This window comes from Triticum urartu, chromosome 1 (genome assembly GCF_003073215.2).
Source record: "Triticum urartu cultivar G1812 chromosome 1, Tu2.1, whole genome shotgun sequence".
NCBI classification, from domain to species: Eukaryota; Viridiplantae; Streptophyta; class Magnoliopsida; order Poales; family Poaceae; genus Triticum; species Triticum urartu.
The window spans coordinates 416,758,330-416,778,072 of record NC_053022.1 but is presented as its reverse complement, the minus strand read 5'-3'; positions in this window follow the sequence as shown (position 1 = coordinate 416,778,072).

The following is a 19,743-nucleotide window of genomic DNA, read 5'->3' as shown; positions in this document are numbered from 1 at the left end:
AGCGAATAAATGCCATAATCTTCATATGGAGTATTACTAATTAATTCCTTCTGTAAATAATATTGGGAGCCAATAAAATGTCACAATGTTATTATGAAAAACTAATTAATTTCATATGGTTATTTCATATGGAATACTAATAAATTTCTTATGGATGTATTTCAGGTCTGTCAATCGATACCTACAGGATATTCCATGATGTGTGTATCGTCCGAGGATCCTTATAAATTACGGCGAATTGTAAAAAGGAAACACGCCAAAGCAGGAATGAATAAAATGGCAAACATTGATACTCCAAGAATCAGCCATGCGTCTATATAAACAGCAGAAGGAACCATCAAAGTAGTACAAGTCTACAACCAAAAGCACATAGGAGAAGAGAACACTAAACAATTTCGTTATGGCTCTAATCCGGATCAACACTGGTGTTCTGTGCTTGATGGCACTTTTGATGGTTTCAACCACTTTGTTGTCGAGTGAAGCGTCAGGGAGGAAGATAGGTACATTTCTATTTACTAGAGCTTATCAACTGTAGTATATATGAATTTGTGGTTTCCTGGAGCTAGATAAAAAATTGATCCTATTGCATCATTCTCTGTTGCCAATGATATGAATGTTTCTTATGAAGTTTGATCGTTCAAGTTAATATATGCTAGTGTTTTTGCAAGAGAAAAGTGTTTCAACCGTGCCTAATAGTGTGAGGTGTTTAGTTCAGATAGGCAAGTATCTTTTTCCTCATACTCACAAAAAATAGAAATAAAAGTACTTTTCCTCGTAATGCAAACTTGTGCGTCGCGCTCGTCCCGTTATTGGAAAGTTATCATGCCTCATAGTACTTTAAACGTAGTGTTATTTAATAATGGCATGGAATGAAAGAGGTGTTTTCCTTGTGATTTTATGATCACCATTACAATTATGTCGTGGTACGTATGGTTTCCATAGTACATAATAATTATATACCAGCCAGTAGTTGTTCTTCATGTGTTTGTATTAGCACTCCACTGTTGTCCTACTATTTGCATAGTACATTGATTTCACATAATCCTAGTTTAAATACGAATAGCAAAAGGTTCTGATGGCACCTTTTATTTTTTTATTGTTGTAGGAAAGGAAGCTAACATTGGCGTCGAGGGGCACCGTGAACCCTACACTCCATGTACAAATCCTTCATTTTGAAATGATATCTGCAACAGAGATGGTTATGGAGGTGGGACCTGCCGTGATGGTCACTGCGAATGCATCAGATAATTGTAGCAAGAAAATGACCAAGAATAATGTTTGGAAATAAAGATTCACTTGGGAGCATTATGAATTGTTTTTCTAGCTAGAATAATTTAAATCCCACTTTCTTATTTTCCTACTCTTTGTACTTGAACTCGTATCATGTCCTTTTTTTAACATAGATGCTCACATACACGTGCATTGCACTCACCGTATTGGGACGATTTTTGGGCAAAATTAAAATTAAATCTACCACCGAAGTATAATTAATACTACGATTTTTACCAGAATGTTTTTTCCTCTAAATCGGGAACTACACACCAGATAGTGTCGAATCTTTTAAACTTAACCATACCTTCTACAGACCTTGAAGTATGGACTTGAATAATTCTGTAGCAAACTATCATCTTTGATACCAAGAGTTAGGACAGCTGTAAAACATATTATGGCTGATTGGCTATTGGGACCAAATAGATTCATTGTTCTTGCACACAAAATAAGCGCATACCAATGGTCCATCAAACATATTCAGCTGGAAACTAACAAACTGCAGCGTATTTTTGTTCCTGGCTATCTACCAAAACAATGTTTGCCCTTCTCCGACGAAGGATGGGTGACGACGACGGCGCTCCTTTTGGCTAGCTCTAGTGCTTGTAGTCGTCGCTAAGTGGTCTATGGACCTGGATGTAAATTTTACTTCTGGTGTTCTTTGAACCACCTGACAGTTGGTGAATACTTCCTCGGTTGCATTTCTTATAATTCCTCGTAATTTCATTTTTAGCCCTCTAGAGAAATGGAAAGTATCGCTCTCACGATTTTATGTATCTCTTTGTAACACCCCGAGTCCGATGCGCGAGGTGTCTTCCTGTTATTAGTCGTTGTTGCCATGACATTTGCTTGCATGTTGCATTTTGCCATGTCATCATGTGCATTGCACCGTCATATTTTTCAAAACATGCATCTGATCACTTTCTCCATTGTCCGTTTCAACATCCGACACTCTCACATGAACCCGTTGCACCTTCCAGTTATTGTTTCGTGAGCGGGATAAAAACATTCCCGGCATTGTCCGAGATTTGTCGAGTGGCCTTTGTGTATCACCGGTAGACCGTCTGTCAAATTTTGTTCCATTTGGAGGACATTTGATGCCCCAACGGTCAATCGCGTTAACCGAAACCCCTTCTTCTCTTTGCAGCCCAGCACCCCTTCATAACAGCCCACTAGCCCATCTAAACCCCCTCCATTCTCTCTGTCGTTGGATCACGATCGTGTGGGCGAAAACCGCACCTCATTTGGCCTCGCCTAGCTCCCTCTACCTATGTATAGGTCCTCCCCGTCCGAATTCGCAGTCCAAACCCTAGCCTCCATCTTCCCTCCATGCTACCGGACACGTCCGTCCACGCCGGACGCGTCCGGCGCCGCCGCCCTCAACGAATCAGAAGCAGCCACGTCACCCCGCCACCGTCTCCACCGCATGGTCCCATGGGTCCCATCACCGGCCCGCACACGGGCTGAACCGGGCCGTGCCTTGTGTCGGCGCTCGAGCCGCCGGCGCCGCCGCCTTGCGCAGCCGCCGCGTCGCCACCAGCTCGCGCCACCACCAGCCCGCGCCACCACCGTTCGCGCCAGCTCGCGCCGCCGCCGCCGCGCGCCGTCACCACTGAGGGAGTCATGGACCAAGGGGTCCTCGGGCGTCCGACCTATCGATATGGGCCGGATTGTTGGGCTGTGAAGATATGAGAAGACCGAAGACTCTACCCATGTCCGGATGGGACTCTCCTTGGTGTGGAAGGCAAGCTTGGCGTCGACTATGAAGATTCCTTGTGTAACCCTAGGTACCTCTTGTGTCTATATAAACCGGAGGGCTAGGTCCGTAGATGCCTCGAATAATAATAGCCAGACTAGACTTTTAGGGTTTAGCAATTACGATCTCGTGGTAGATCAACTCTTGTAATACTCATATTCATGAAGATCAATAAAGCAGGAAGTAGGGTATTACCTCCATAGAGAGGGCCCGAACCTAGGCAAACATTGTGTCCCTCGTCTCCTGTTACCATCAATCTTGGACGCAAAGTTCGGGACCCCCTACCCGAGATCCGCCGGTTTTGACACCGACATTGGTTCTTTAATTGAGAGTTCCACTGTGCCATCCTCAAAAGGTTTGATGGCTCCTTAAATCATCTACAACAATGTTGTCCAAGTGGAAGTCTTCCTACCCGGACAGATCTTCGTGTTCGACAGCTTCGCACCGCGGGCCAACTTGCTTGGCCATCTGGAGCAGATCGAAAGCTGCGCCCCTGGCCACCGGGTCAGATTTGGAAACATGAACTACATCGCGTAAATCCGTGGAGACTTGATCTTCGACGGATTCGAGACCACGACAGCCGCTCTCTGCCACCATGATGAACATGACCTAAATCTGTCACCGGTCCATACGTAGGAGGTAGTACCTGTAGCTGCTCCAGCCATAGATCCGGAGCAGATCGCGCCATCCGAAGACGGGAAGCTCAACCTCGCAGCGGAATCTGCGGTTTTAGCAGCGTTGGAGCCGGACACAGACTTAAATTCAAGTGACATCTATGCCACCAGAAGTACGGACCCGCCTCCGGCTACAGGTTCCGAACTATGCGCATCCACGCACATCGAGCACGATCGGTCATCGATCACCGAATTCAGCGCCGCGAACATCTTCCGGCATTCACCTCTGGGAGACGTGCTAAACTTGTTAAGAGCTCTATCCGGTTCGAGCTGGAGATTGATAACAGAAAATTTTGCGTCCCACCCACTGCCCACTTCATACAAATTGTTGAAAACTTAACTGACTCACTCGACTACAGCTCCGAAGACATCGATAGTATGGACGACGATGCCAATGAAGAACCGGGCCAAGACCCGCCGTTTACCAAACGTTGGACAGCCACCTCTTCCTATGACGTATACATGGTGGATACACCTAAGAGAACTAACGACAACGAAAAAGCAGATCTAGTTGAGGACAAACCTCCTGTGATACAACCAAAACACCGGCGTTAGTGGCACCGCTCTAAGTCGTGTCAAGGAATAAATGGCGATACGGACACAGGAGAGGACAACAGTCCGGACGGTGCTGAAGTCAGAGAAGATCCCGACGAAAGAACTGCCGAACAGGACGATCGTCCGGATAGTAATTATCTTCCACTCTCCGAGGATCAGGTGAGTCTTAGCAGCAAGGACTTTATCGTGCCTGAGGAACCTTAGGAGCAGGAGCTCTTCAAGCGCCGGCTAATAGCCACTTCAAAGAGCCTGAAAAAGATGCAGCAGCAGCTTCAAGCTGACCAAGATTTTCTCAACGACAGATGGACCAATGTCCTAGTAGCCGAAGAATACGGCCTCAAGCGCCCAGTCAAAATTTACCCGAAGCACAAATTGCAACCTTAGTTCGATGACGAGGCACCGGAGCCCATACCATCACCGCACAATGCGGCTAACCGACCACCACGTGGTCGGGACAAAGCGGCAACTCAAGCTGAACACCAGCCCGCCCCTCCTCACCGTAAAGGCAGAGACAACACAGCTCGTGGTCAACAGGACCTGGACAATAGAGCAGGACATACAAGATTGATCTATGGATCGCGAGGACGTGCCCCGACACGTGACAATGGCTATCTATTCAGACGTGACAAGCCTAGTCACACCCGGGACGAAAACCACAGACAGACTCCATTGGAGCTACATCGCAATGTGGACCAACATAGAGGCGCCGCACACCCTCTTTGCTTCACAGACGAAGTAATGGAGCACGAATTACCGGAAGGGTTTAAACCAGTGAATATTGAATCATATGATGGAACAATTGATCCTGTGGTCTGGATCGAGGATTTCCTTATCCATATTCACATGGCCCGCGGAGATGACCTTCATGCCATCAAATACCTCCCGTTAAAACTCAAAGGTCCATCTCGGCACTGGTTGAACAGTCTGCCCGAAAGACTCTATTAGCAGCTGGGAGGATTTGGAAGACGCCTTCCACGACAACTTCCAAGGCACATATGTCCGGCCACCAGACACCGATGACTTAAGCTATATACAGCTATAAGAGTCAGCCAGGAAGCTCTGGACTAGGTTCTTAGTTAAAAAGAACCAAATCGCTGACTGTCCGGACGCGGAAGCCCTAGCGGCCTTCAAACACAGCGTCCAGGACGAGTGGCTTGCCCGCCACGTCGGTCAAGAAAAACTAAAATCCATGCCATCCCTTACCGCTCGGATGACCTGCTTTTGCGCGGGAGAAGACAGCTGGCTCGCTCATAGAAGAAACAGTGCCAGCGATCTGGGTAGTTCCGAAGTACGAGACGGTAATGGAAAAGCATGACGGAGCAAACACAAATGCCGCAATGATAATAAGAGAATGCGCGACATAGAGGTCAACGCCGGATTCAGCGGCCCCAAACCCGGTCAACGGAAAAAGCCATTCAAGGCAAACAGAGATGAGCCATCCACCTTAGAAAAGATATTGGATCGACCCTGCCAGATTCATGGCAATCCTGATATGCCAGCCACTCACACCAACGGAAGCGGTTGGGTCTTCAAACAGGACGGCATGCTCAACACCGAACATGAGAGGAAAAGACCGCCTAATGATAGCAATGGCGAAGAGATTCACCAAACAAATACCAAGGGTCAGGAGCAATTTTCCCCCGAGGTAAAAACAGTGAACATGGTATAAAACACACGCCCCTAGAGAGGAGCATGAGACATACTACCTTCGGACTAAGGATCATACTACCTTCCCTCTAGCCGGAGTACGAGTCGGCCTTATTAAACCGCATACCTTGTCGGCCATTAAGCCGTCGGTCTCCATTCAGCAGGACCGATCAATTATGGGGCTGGACTAGCAGTTCGGCCTCCGCCGTCCACCTCATACACCTGCGAAATCCATACCACGCATACATAACTATGCACCCAAAATACCATGGGCATCAGTGGAGCCATAATACGGATGGGCCTACAAGTACTTCTATCACTCCGTTCTTTTCAATTCTTTTCTGACGACTTTTTCTATTTTTCCATTATCCTTTTACCATAGGTGACTCGTAGGCTAGTCATCTCGCCGACTCCATCGGAGTTTCGGTTTGTACATTTCTTCAAAAGTTACCCCCTTTAAGGAGCCCCTTCATCAAGGAAAGGCGGCGCAGACGTCTGACAGGAGGTCCAAAACAACTTTTACGACCACACTCTCTATTTTGCGAGCCTGTAAAGTGCCTTTCTACCTCAACCATCGACCCTTGCTATGTCAAATTGCCAGGGTCGTGGCGTTATTATATACAAAACATTGATTGGCATGTCACTCAAGTTCTAGTGAATATAATTTATATCTTGTATTGACTTTTCTCTAAAGAACTATAATTTGCTCCTTGTGTTATTTCATACGCTCCGCCAGGGGCTCAATATGGGAACAAACTAAATTGCCAATAAGTCCGAACAACTTTATAGCATACTTCGGCATCGCGAGTTTGGCGTTATATGCATTACCTCTGAATCATGTCTTGGGTCCATAGTTTGGTTGCTCGACTCCTCTGCTTGCTACCTTACGTTCCTCTCTATCGGCTAAGGTAGTAAAGGGAGAACTATTGCGATTGTGCACTGGTTTGCCCAAGTGAGCACCTCAGTAGAGAAAGCCGAACACTGACTATCATGATGCAGCGAGAGCTGGTCAACCACTCGACGACTTATCAGAATCTTTCACGATTCCCTCTGTATTATAATAAGGACCTTTCTTTAGGTCATACATGTGAATGCACCACGTTGGGATAACATCATACATACTAGGGTTTATATCGTAAACCCACCATAAAACTCCTATGGCTAAGTGAAAGTGTTAACGCCCTATAGTCCGGTTGCCTCGTTCACTACATTGACACCTCTATTCATGGACCAAGACATTGGGTTAAGAGTGATCGTATGCTTTCCCGAACACCCTCGTATTTCCTACGTGGGGGATGAAGTTGACGATTCAAAAACTTTCAGATTATACAAACAATGGCCGCACATGAAGAACCAAACACTTTTAAGCAAAAATCATAATATTTCCATTATAGTGTCCTTTACAATTCAATATATTTCATTCAAATATCATATCTTTCGAGCACAGACCCTCTATCAAGCGGGGACCCTCTAAGATGTCCTCGAAATAGTTTTCGGGTGCGAGATGGTCCTTACCCTTGGGGTGACTCCTCGCGGCAACGTCAGTGGCCTTCATCTTCGCCCAGTATGATTTGACATGGGCAAAGGTCATCCGTGCACCTTCAATGCACGTTGAACGCTTAATGGCGTCGATACGTGGCACCGCATCCACAAGCCGCTGCACCAAACCGAAGTAACTATTTGGAATGGGCTCCGTAGGCCACAGCCGAACTATGACGTCCTTCATGGCGGAACCAGATATCCTATGGAGCTCGGCCCACTAGGCCATCTGTTCATTTAATAACAATTGACGCTTTGGCGCACTGAACTGTGACAAAAAAATCTTCTCCGTGGCACACCCTTCTTGCACTTGGTAAAATTGTGATGCATCGGAGGCTCTTCTTCAGGTCTAAAAGAGGGTCCGGAGAACTCCACATTTGGTTAAGCGGGGAATACTTCAGATCGCCGAACTTCATCGCTAATAAGAAAGGCTTGCCAGCCGCTATATCCCCAGTTTGTCGGGCCTCTTCCCAAACCGCCCTAGACTCAGACCATGCTTGTTTCGCTTCTTGCAAGGCCTTGTGAGATCGGCTGTTCTCGCATTGTTATCCTTCTCAAGGAATTCGCACCGGACAGTGGTCTCCTCCAGTTTGCGCGCCATCGTAGTAATTCTTTCCTCACATTGGCACCGAACAGTCTGTTCGGTTTTAATTCTTCAACCGCCTTATGGGCAGCCAGATTACTCACCCGTGTTTGTTCCTTGGCAAGGACAAGCTCAGGCCGAAGGGCGTCCATCGCAGCAGCACCATATGTAGTAACGCATGCCTTAATATACAATTCCAGCTTCACGCTCATGTTATCATGCATAAATATACAAGTTGACCCAAAAACATACCTTGCGCCTCGTCAAGGCACTTGTCGATCAGCATGATGTCATCATCCGCCTCAACAGTCTTCTGGTGTAGATCCGCAACCTCCGTGGATCGGCAGTTGCAGGGGAAGTAATAGCCTGTGTTACAAGTAGTCATATTATTTCCTGGATAAATATTTTTGATACTCTGATTGCCTCCCTTGGGGAGCCTATCAGAGTCCCAGGGGCTACTATCTATACATAGGAGTATTTTGTGAATAAACACAAATTGAAAGTATTACATCACAAACCTCGAAACCTCTTAGCTGACTCGTGAAGGCTTCATTCAATCCGCTTTTTGTGGAGAGGACCTTTTTAACCACTGTACCATCAAGTTACGATGGTCTTCGGAGACGGACGCCTGTTGTAGCATGTTCGCCAATATATCTGACGTTTCAGGGTCTCCGGAAGCAGCTGTAGCAGCACGGCCTCCCTTCAAGGTGTCGGTGTACAAAAAGAGGGGTACACTTTTTGTACCCCTATAACTGTGCACGGGCAGTCTGAGCCGCAGGCACCACCACATCGAGCAAGGAAAGGGAGGTGAGACAGGGTAAGACCAAAGCTCAAGAGAACTACGATGCGGACTCCCCCGGCAAGATCCTTGCTGGAAGATAGTTCTAGCAGCCCCGGCAAGACCCTTGCCACGGTGACTCGTCCCGCGCCTACGGAGCGAATCACCCTTGAGTCCACTGCCCCTAAAGGGCAAGGATTCGGGAGACATCCCCGTGGCGGCATGCAGATCTTTGTGAAGACATTCAAGATCAGATACGCACTAAGGAGACGACAACCCTTGGTGGGATCCCAGCCGAGGAAGACCACAAGGCCCCTGGCAAGCGCCTTGCCGGGGATAACAGCAGGCGCCTCGGCAAGACCCTTGCCGGGGCCCCGGCAAGGCCCTTGCCGAGGACACCCGCAGGGCCACCATCAGGCCCACGCCGACTAAACCTCCACCGCCGTTCGCATGCAGCTGCCGACCCAACCAGCTAGGCAGGCACCTGCGTGGAGGCATGCAGATCTTCGTGAAGACCCACCACTGTGCCACCTCAGCTGCCTGCCTACCTACGTGGCATCGCAGGCGTCGCTGGCCAGGGCGGGTGTCAACACAAGGAGGAGCGGCGACGGACGAGATAGATCTCTCCCCCGTCCCCGATAAGGCAAGGACACCTAAGCAAGACGCATTAAATGCGCCTTGTCATGTAATGCGAGGGATAACCTCGCATCACTGTACCCTTTCCACCTCCTGTGCGCCACCGTGGCAACCCCTTTTTCTATAAAAGGAGGCCCGAGGCGACCAGGAGAAAGATTCGGCTTTTTGGAGCTCCTCACGCCCCATAGCTAGCTCAAGAACACAGATATACAATCCACCAAAGCAGGAGTAGGGTTTTACGCATCCTCGTGGCCCGTACCTGGATAAACGAACCGTGTGCTACCTGTTAGATCCGCTCTTCTCACGACCCCACGCCCCGCCAACCGTAGTAGGGATTCTTGAGATCCCATAGGTGTCGTTCCACACCGACATCTCTGGTGCGCCAGGTAGGGGGCCGCAGTTGTGAGAATCGGCTTTAGCAGTTAGTTTGGCGCTTCTTCGTCATCATGGCACCCAAGAAGAAGAAGACGGTGGCGGTTGGCCAGTCGGAAGCCGGACAGCCCGTCCCGACACGGGCGAGCAGCGGACCGGTCGCAGAGAGGACCCGGGGTGCTGCTCGCGAACACCAACACCATCCCAGTAGCTGGAGTTTGGGAGGCGGCGATGTTTGTGCGCCTGGTAACGGGCCACACGTCACCAAATGCAATGGCTGAGCCAGGTCCTTCACGGGTGGAGCGGGGCCTTCCAAGGTCATCGCCGCCCCGCCCGAAGGCGACGCGAGGGCCTCCAAGACTCCCACGCCGGTGTCAACAGCGCGCTCCTCCCAGGCAGCGCGCGATGAATGGCGTAACCACGCCGAAGATCCCGGGCATCGCCGCGGGAAGACCCCCGAGCGCCACTCCCGGGACGTAGAAGACCTGCCCACTCGCCGAGGCACTGGTGAAAACGGCATGCGACCGCGGGGTCGTGATAGAGCTCCTTCTGACATGGTCAGAAGTCGAAGCGCGTCGCGATCCGTGCAGGTTTCGCTGCCACCAACGCCAGCAGAGGCCCTGGCACGCGCAGTTGCTCCTCGACTTTCCTCCCACCACGGGGAAACTCGACGAATGGAGGGCCACTATCCGAAGCCTTGTTGCGGTGGCCAACAAAGACGAACCAAGTCCGGTGGGGCCCCCGGGTCAACGCTCCGATGGAGTCCCGCGGACCAGTGGAAAAAAACCCGGCTGCGCCGCAACCATGATGCATTCACCTCTTCCCCATCCGGTACCGCGGACGCCGGCTCGGCGCGACGTCGCGGGCAACTCCATCTCCATAGCATCGTCTGACCCGCGGACCCACTTTGACCAGCGCCAAGTTCTTCGGGAACGAGCCCATGAAGACGCTCGAACCACTATCGAGCGCCGGCGCGGAGTGCGCCACCAGTCAGACAGGCGAGCAGGGCCATGTAACACCCCGGATATGATTTACCTAATATGTACTCCAACTCTTGCCGTTTCCGGTGCTAAGTTATTTTAATTTTCTCGGGTTCGGGTTTTTTTCTCCGTGTGTTGTTTTCGTTGTCATGCATCTCATATCATGTCATCATGTGCATTGCATTTGCATACGTGTTCATCTCATGCATCCGAGCATTTTCCCCATTGTACGTTTTGCATTCCGGCGCTCCGTTCTCCCCCGGTAGTCATTTGTACCTTTCTTTCGTGTGTGGGGACTAAACATTTCCGGATTGGACCGAGACTTGCCAAGCGGCCTTGGTTTACTACCGGTAGACCTCCTGTCAAGTTTCGTACCATTTGGACTTCGTTTGATGCTCCAACAGTTAACCGAGTGGCCGAAAAGGCCTCGTGTGTGTTGCAGCCCAACACCCCTCCAATTTGGCCCAAAACCCTCTCCATCATCTAGAGTGTCCGATCACGATCGCGTGGCCGAAAACCAGACCTCATTTGGACACTCCTAGCTCCCTCTATGCCTATAAATACCACTCCCATTCGAAATCCTGGTTGAAACCCTAGCCCCCCTCCTCCTCCAGCCGCCGGACAAAATCCGGACGGCCGGACGTTGTTCGCCCACCGTTGCCGACCTACCAGGCCTTGCCACATGGCCCAAGCCCCACTTCGCGGTGCCAGCGCCGCCGGCCCGCCCGGGCCCAAGGCGGGCCCCCTCCCAACGCCGTCCGGGCCCGAAGAGGCTCGAGCTCTCCTCCTTCGGCGCCGGCCGCCCGAGCCGCCGTGCCTTGCCGCAAGCACCACCGCCAAGCTCTCCGGCGACCGCCTCACCGCCCACCGGCCGCGCCGCAACTCGCCGCCAACGCCGCCCCTCGCCGCCGCGTCCAGCACCGACGACGCCCGCGGCCACCCCGGGCCGCACCTCCTCCTCCACGCCGCACCCCCTGCGGCCAACCTTCCAACTCCGGCGAAGTCCTCGAGCTCCGACTCCGGTGATCCTCGTAAAGCATGCCGCGCCGGATCTAGATCTGGGAAATATCCCCTCGGTTGACTTTTTGTCCCTAACCCTAAATATATTGCCATGTTCATCGTGCCGTAACTTTGCATCCGTAGATCCGTTTTGTGCATATAGCATATCAAAATGTTCGCCTCAGAGAGCACATCATTTAATCTCATTGCATCATTTTCATTTGAGTTCATCTTGATGCCCGAAATGATGTTGGAAGATTGCTATTTGAGATAATTGCCAGATCTACTGATCCAATTAGCTATTTGTCATTTTTGCCATGATTATTGTGTGCATGATATGCCCCTGAGCTCTACATATGTTTTGTTATATGAGTTGTCATCTTTCCAGAGGTGCCATCCATGTATTTTTGTGATGTGTGTGGTGACTAGCACAAGCTTGCAAAGTGGTGCATTCGTTAATGCTGATTTCAGGGACTTAGCAATTCCACCAAGTCCTTGAGCTGTTCTTATCAATATGCCATATGTTCATGTTGTTTCCTAGTGATCCGTGCCTCTTTTGAGGATGATCAGTAAGGATGATTTGTTAATCTTGTAGTGCTCTATCCATCCATGTCTTTGTTTGCAATTATGGAGCACCCTAGCTTGAGTCAATCGAGTTCTACTTTTGTCATTTCGTGAATCTGGGCAGATTGTCTACTTGTTAGCGATTTTGCCGAGGATGTTGTAGTTGGTCCGTGCATGCTATGTTATTGTTCTTGCCATGTCTAGCTCGAATAATGTGTATTATTGATGGGTGTATGCTTAGATTGTCATGACATGCTCTGTAGTGAGTGCATCGAGCTCGTAAACATGCCTACTTGATATCTGTTTTGCATGCTCTAGTTTTTCACTAAGCCTGTGATCTGTTTAAGTTTTTGCCATGTTCACATGCTTGCAATTGTATTTTCTGATCCCTTTTGGCTCAAGGTAACTAAGGGACTTTTGTTAAGCTCTTTGAGTAGCTCCATTCCGTGCTTTGCTTTGCCAGGTTCAGGCCCTGTAGCATATAGTCTTCATGCTCCAAAGTGTGCTACCTGATCTGAAATTCCAGACAAGTGTTAATTTCACGAAGTCTAAAATCTGTTTACCAATTGCACCTTTGCCATGCTTGTTTGAACCTGTTAATGATTGATTTGGCCGTAGCTCAGAGTTCATCTTTTGTTAAGCATCATGAGTGGATCCCTGCCATGTATTTTGTTGCCATGTTTCGGTGCGGTAGCATGTTTAACTTGTTGCATTTAGATGGCTACTTGCTGTTTATCGCAGACCGGCGCCATTCTTGTTTTGCTTGCCATTTTTAAACCGTGTCTCCGATTCTGGCGTTCTTTATATCGTTTTCAAGCGAAATCATCTCACATTTCCATTGGAACACTTGGTTTTACAAGTTGAGGCCAGGTTCATTCATTCCTTGCCAAATCTTGCATATGCATCCCATATCGCATCCCGCATAGCATACCATGTTTGCATCGTGTTGTTTGAGTTGTGCACATGATTGATTGCGTTCCTTTTGCTTGTTTGTCTTGTTTGGGTAGAGCCGAGAGACGAGTTCGCTAATGAGGAGCCCGTTGAGTTTGCTTTCGAGGATCCAGTCAAAGTTTGCTTTCGAGGATCCAGTCAACTCTGACAACTTTGCAGGCAAGATGATCATACCCTCGAAATCACTTCTATCTTTGCTTTGCTAGATGCTCGCTCTTTTGCTATGCCTATGCTACGATGCCTACCACTTGCTTATCATGCCTCTCAAATTGCCATGTCAAACCTCTAACCCACCATGTCCTAGCAAACCATTGATTGGCTATGTTACCGCTTTGGCTCAGCCCCTCTTATAGCATTGCTAGTTGCAGGTGAAGATTGGAGACCGTTCCTTGTTGGAACATTATTTACTTGTTGGGATATCATTATATTATCTTGTTATCTTAATGCATCTATATACTTGGTAAAGGGTGGAAGGCTCGGCCTTTTGCCTTGTGTTTTGTTCCACTCTTGCCGCCCTAGTTTCCGTCATATCGGTGTTATGTTCCCGGATTTTGTGTTCCTTACGCGGTTGGGTGATAATGGGAACCCCTTGATAGTTCGCCTTGAATAAAACTCCTCCAGCAGTGCCCAACATTGGTTTTACCATTCGACACCTAGCCTTTTTTCCCTTGGGTTTCGCGGACTCAATGGTCATCTTATTTTAAACCCCCCCGGGCCAGTGCTTCTCTAAGTGTTGGTCCAACCAAGCGATCTCCGGGGCTACCAGGGGCAACTCTGGGCTGGCCTACCCGACGTCTTGCTCATCCGGTGTGCCCTGACAACGAGATATGTGTAGCTCCTATAGGGATTTGTCGGCACATCTGGGTGGTGTTGCTGGATTTGTTTTAACTTGTCGAAGTGTCTTGTAGAACCGGGATACCGAGTCTGATCGGAATGTCTCGGGAGAAGGTATATCCTTCGTTGACCATGAGAGCTTGTCATGGGCTAAGTTGGGACCCCCTACAGGGATTGAACTTTCGAAAGCCATGCCCGCGGTTATGGGCAGATGGGAATTTGTTAACGTCCGGTTGTAGATAACTTGAACCTTAACTTAATTAAAATGAATCAACTGTGTGAGTTACCGTGATGGTCTCTTCTCGGCGGAGTCCGGGAAGTGAACACGGTGTTGGACTAATGCTTGCTGCAGGTTGTTCCCTAGTTATTCATTCGCGCTTTGCCTTCTCTTCTCGCTCTCTTTTGCGAACAGGTTAGCCACCATACATGCTAGTCGCTTGCTGCAGCTCCACATAATCACCTTACCTTACCTATAAGCTTAAATAGTCTTGATCGCGAGGGTGCGAGATTGCTGAGTCCCTGTGGCTCACAGATTACTTCCAAACCAGATGCAGGGCCTGATGATTCCGCTCCAGATGACGCGCTTGAGCTCAAGTGGGAGTTCGACGAGGACTCACACCGTTATTATGTGTCTTTCCCTGATGATTGGTAGTGGTGCCCAGTTGGGACGATCGAGACCATGTCGCATGATGGGTTGATCTTTTATTTTGGCACCGTAGTCGGGCCATGAGTGATTGGATGATGTAATGCTATTTATGTACTTTGTGTGACATGGCGAGTGTAAGCCAACTATGTTACATTTCCCCTTATTATGTATTACATGGGATGTTGTGAAGATTACCTTACTTGCGACATTGCTTTCAATGCGGTTATGCCTCTAAGTCGTGCTTCGACACGTAGGAGATATAGCCGCATCGAGGGCGTTACAGGCCTGCTGTGAACCACTCGGCCCCGGAGAGCCCTGGAGGCCTACCTTATGAGATAGGCTGTCCGGCTTTTACCCGTGAGCTGCGGCAGTTCCAGTGGCCCACTCACCGCACCTTCAAACCTGACGTTGGCTAAAAGTACAGCGGCAAGACTCACCCGTCTGAGTTCCTCAGCATCTAGACCATCACGATGCAAGCCGCCGGAGCCCGCGATGATAAGGTGCTTGCGAATTACTTTCCATTGGCTCTTAAAGCCAACGCCATGTCGTGGTTGATGCACTTGCCGGTAGACTCTATTTCCTCCTGGTCGGATTTGTGCCATGAGTTTGTGGGCGCCTTTACTGGGGGTCACCAAGCCCATGGCCAAGCAAGTGACCTGCATGTCATTCCCCAGAAGGGAGGCGAGAGTCTGTGCAAGTATGTACAAAGGTTCAGCCGGGTACAGTACAATATCCCTGATGTTCACCCTGCCGCCATCATCAGCGCGTTCCATCAGAACATGCGTAACCACAAGATGCGCGAAGAACTGGCAATGAACAAGGTGAAAGATGTGGCAGAACTCTATGTTCTTGCTGACAAATGTGCCCGAGCTGAAGAGGGAAGGAAGTACCCCGGCGAAGATGCCGGCGTGGAAACCGACTCCTCAGATGAGGATACTGCCGCCCCGGCGAAGAAAGGCCGGCGCCGCAACAGGAAGCGCAAAGGTAAAGCTGTGCTTGCCGTCGAGGGATCTGGCAACTCCGGCTCCGCCAAGAAAACCAAGGCAGATGACCCCGGTAAGGAAATTGCCAGATGTGTCGCCTGCCGGGCCTTGGCGGCTGTCGAGAAGCCAGGAAACTCCGACAAGCAATACTGCAAGATCAATCGCACCAAAGGCCATGATCTCTAGAACTGCCGACAAGTTGAGCTCCTTGCTGAGAAGCGGAGGGCTGAATATGAGAGGCGGGACAAGGAGAAAGGCCAGGACGGTGCTGAGGGGTCCGGCAAGAAGCGTGACGGCCAGGCGAGCCATCGCGGCAAAGATAAACAGCGGGAGAGGCCCGCCCGGGGCCGTGACAAAAAGGCAGAAGACGATGATCACGAAGAGGACGATGAGTCTGGTGACCAAGGATTTCAGGAAGCTACAGAGGCCATGTGTGTCGATGGCGGCGCCTCGCTGCATACCTCTCACCGCCAGCTTAAACAGTGGGCGCGTGAGATTACAGCGGTGTAACCGTCATTTGATGCCCAAAGGCCGCTAAAGTGGTCCAGCACACCTATCATTTTTGACACTAAGGATCACCCTGATCGCACTACTGCAGTCGGGTGCTTGCCATTGTTGGTTTCACCAACAATACGCAACCTCAAGGTGACAAAGATGCTAGTCGATGGTGGGGCCGGTCTGAACTTAATCTCGCCTGCCGTGATCGAGAAATTGCAGATTCCTGATGAAGACCTCGAAGAGACGGGCACATTTCAGGGGGTCAACCCGGGAAGAAGTCAACCAAAGGGAAAGGTCACGTTGCCCGTGACTTTTGGGAGTGATCTGAACTACAGGACAGAAAGGGTTGTGTTCGACGTTGCCAAAATCCCCTTGCCTTACAACGGGATCCTTGGCCGCCCAGCGCTGGCCAAGTTCATGGCGGTGTCACATTACGCCTACAACACCCTGAAGATGTCGGGGCCTGTGACGATCATCACCGTCCCGTCAGACAAGAAGGATGCGCTAATTTGCGCTGACCAACTCTACCAACAAGCAGTTGCAGCAGCCGCCACTGCTAAGGCGCTTGCTCCTGCCGCTGGAACCCCAGGAAGGCGAAAGAAGAAGACCAGTGAGACCTCAGGCACCCACTCCGGCAAGCGCACCTCTTCGGAGTGTAGCGCTCCCGTCGAGGACGTGCCGGAGAGCTCCGCCGATAGAAACAAGAAGTCCAGGGCCACACCACCGGGAACCAAGAAGGTGTCTGTCAAGGAGGACGGCGCGGGAGGAGCTTTTACCATAAGCTCCACCCTTGACTACAAATAGGAAGACGCGCTCGTCACCTTCTTGCGGGCGAATGTCGATGTGTTTGCATGGCAAGCATCCGACATCCCCGGCGTTCCCAAGGAGGTGATTGAGCACCACCTTGCTGTCTGTCCTCATGCGCGGCCCGTCAAGAAGAAGGTCAGAAAGCAAGCTTTCGAACGACAAGAGTTCATCACAGAGGAGATCCAGAAACGGGAAGCAGCGGATTTGGTAAGAGGAGTGCTCCATCCGACGTGGTTGGCCAATCCTGTGGTAGTGCGCAAGGCAAATGGGAAGTGGAGGCTGTGTATTGATTACACAGATATTAATAAGGCTTGTCCCAAAGATTGTTGACTCCACAGCTGGGTGTGATTTGTTGTCATTCCTCGATGCCTACTCCGGCTACCACCAGATCTCCATGACAAGGGAAGATGAAGAGAAAACGGCATTCATCACCCCATGTGGTACGTATTGCTTTATACGGATGCCTTTCGGGTTGAAGAGTGCCGGTTCAACGTTTGCAAGGGCGGTCCAGATTGGTTTTGAACCCCAGCTCCATAGAAATATGGAAGCTTATATGGATGATATAGTGGTCAAAACCAAGAACAGGGCAACCCTCATATCAGATTTACAAGAAACATTTGCAAACCTACGCAAGATCAATATCAAGCTGAACCCTGAGAAGTGCGTCTTCGGCGTCCCGTCTGGCAAGCTTCTCGGGTTCTTTGTGTCATAGTGTGGGATAGAGGCCAATCCGGACAAGATCAAAGCTATAGAGCAGATTGAAGCGCTCAATCGAGTCAAGGATGTGCGTTGGCTTGCTGGTTGTGTTGCCGCCATGAGCAGGTTCATTTCCATGTCCGCCGAGCGCGCCCTTCCCTTTTTCAAGATTTTGAAAAAGGCGGGCCCGATGGAGTGGACGCCAGAAGCCGAAGCAGCATTGCAATATTTGAAGAGGAACCTCTCCTCCGTGCCAATACTAGTTGCGCCTAGGCCACAGGAACCGTTGTTGCTGTACCTGGCGGCAACGAACCAGGTGGTCAGCGCCGCACTAGTGGCGCAGAGAGAAATTATTGATGAGGTAATAGCAGCGACGGAGCCCGATGCCACCGATGCCGAGACGACGCAGCCGGTTGGAGTTCTGCCAAGGAAGAAGATGATGCAGCACTCGGTCTACTTTGTTAGCTCCCTTCTGCAGGGGGCTAGATCAAAGTACTCCGGTGTGCAGAAACTGCTCTTTGGCCTTCTTATGGCCTCGAGGAAGCTGTGTCACTACTTCCAGGCACACGAAATCACTGTCATCACTCGCCTCCCTCTGCAACGGATATTGCACAATCCAGACGCAACGGGAAGGATCGTAGAGTGGGCACTGGAACTGTCCAGCTTTGGCCTCAAGTTTGAGAGTGCCTCGACGATTCAAAGCCGAGTCCTGGCGGAGTTTGTTGCAGAATGGACCGCGACGCCTGACGAAGAAACTCAAGAGACTGCTCTCCCCGGCAAGGAGGCAAGTTGTGACTGGATCATGTACTTTGGTGGAGCTTTCTCCTTACAGGGCGCCGGGGCTGGCGTACTGCTTGTCGCGCCCACCGGAGAGCACCTCAAGTACGTGATCCAGACGCACTTCCCCAGGGAGGTGTCAACAAACAATACTGCTGAATACGAGGGGCTGCTTGCTGGTCTTAGGATTGCGGTAGACCTTGGAATCAAGAAACTCATCGTCAGGGGCGACTCGCAACTTGTCATCAAACAAGTCAACAAAGATTACCAGAGCCCGTGGATGAAGGCCTACGTCGATGAAGTGAGAAAGCTGGAAGAGTGTTTTGATGGTATACAGGCGGAGCATGTTCCCCGAGCAGAGAACGACATTGCCAATTACCTGTCAAAGCACGCTGCCCTCAAGCTACCTATGGAACCAGGTACCTTTGTGCTTCAGCTAACTCAACCATCCGTTGATCCATTAACAGAGCAAAACAAGAGAAGGAAATCAGGGCCCAGCAAGTACTTTCCTGCCGAGCTCCCCGGAGCCGCCGGCAAGGATGTTGCCGGAGATACTGAGCCCGCCACGGGATGGCTAGCTCCGGCGGAGCATCAAGCTCTTGTCGTCGAGACAGCCGCTCCTGTAGCGGAGGAAATGCCTTTAGTCCTCGCCGTCGAGCCCCAGGCTCCAGCGTGGGCACAGCATACCGTCTGATTCCTCCAAACAGGGGAACTTCCTGAGGAGTAGGAAGAAGCGGAAAAAGTAGCCTGTCGCTCTACTATGTACCAGTTCGCCGATGACGTCCTATACAGAAAGAGGCCGAACGGCGTGAAATTGAAGTGTATCCCTCGAGAGGAAGGACTGGGGCTGTTGGCGGAGATACATGGAGGCATATGTGGATCCCACATAGGGTCAAGAGCCCTTGCCGGCAAGGCATTTCGGCAAGGCTTCTTCTGTCCCACTGCCCTCCAAGATGTGACGACACTAGTCACCAGGTGTGAAGCATGTCAGTTCCATTCAAAGAAACATCATCAGCCAGCTCAAGCCCTTCAAACCATTCCTCTCTCCTGGCCCTTTCTCGGTCTGGGGGCTCGACATACTGGGCCCTTTCCCCCGCGCTGTCGGGGGCTTTGAGTACTTGTACAACGCAATCGACAAGTTCACAAAGTGGCCAGAGCTGGAAGCAGTGAGGAAGTTCACAGCTTAGTTAGCCATCAAA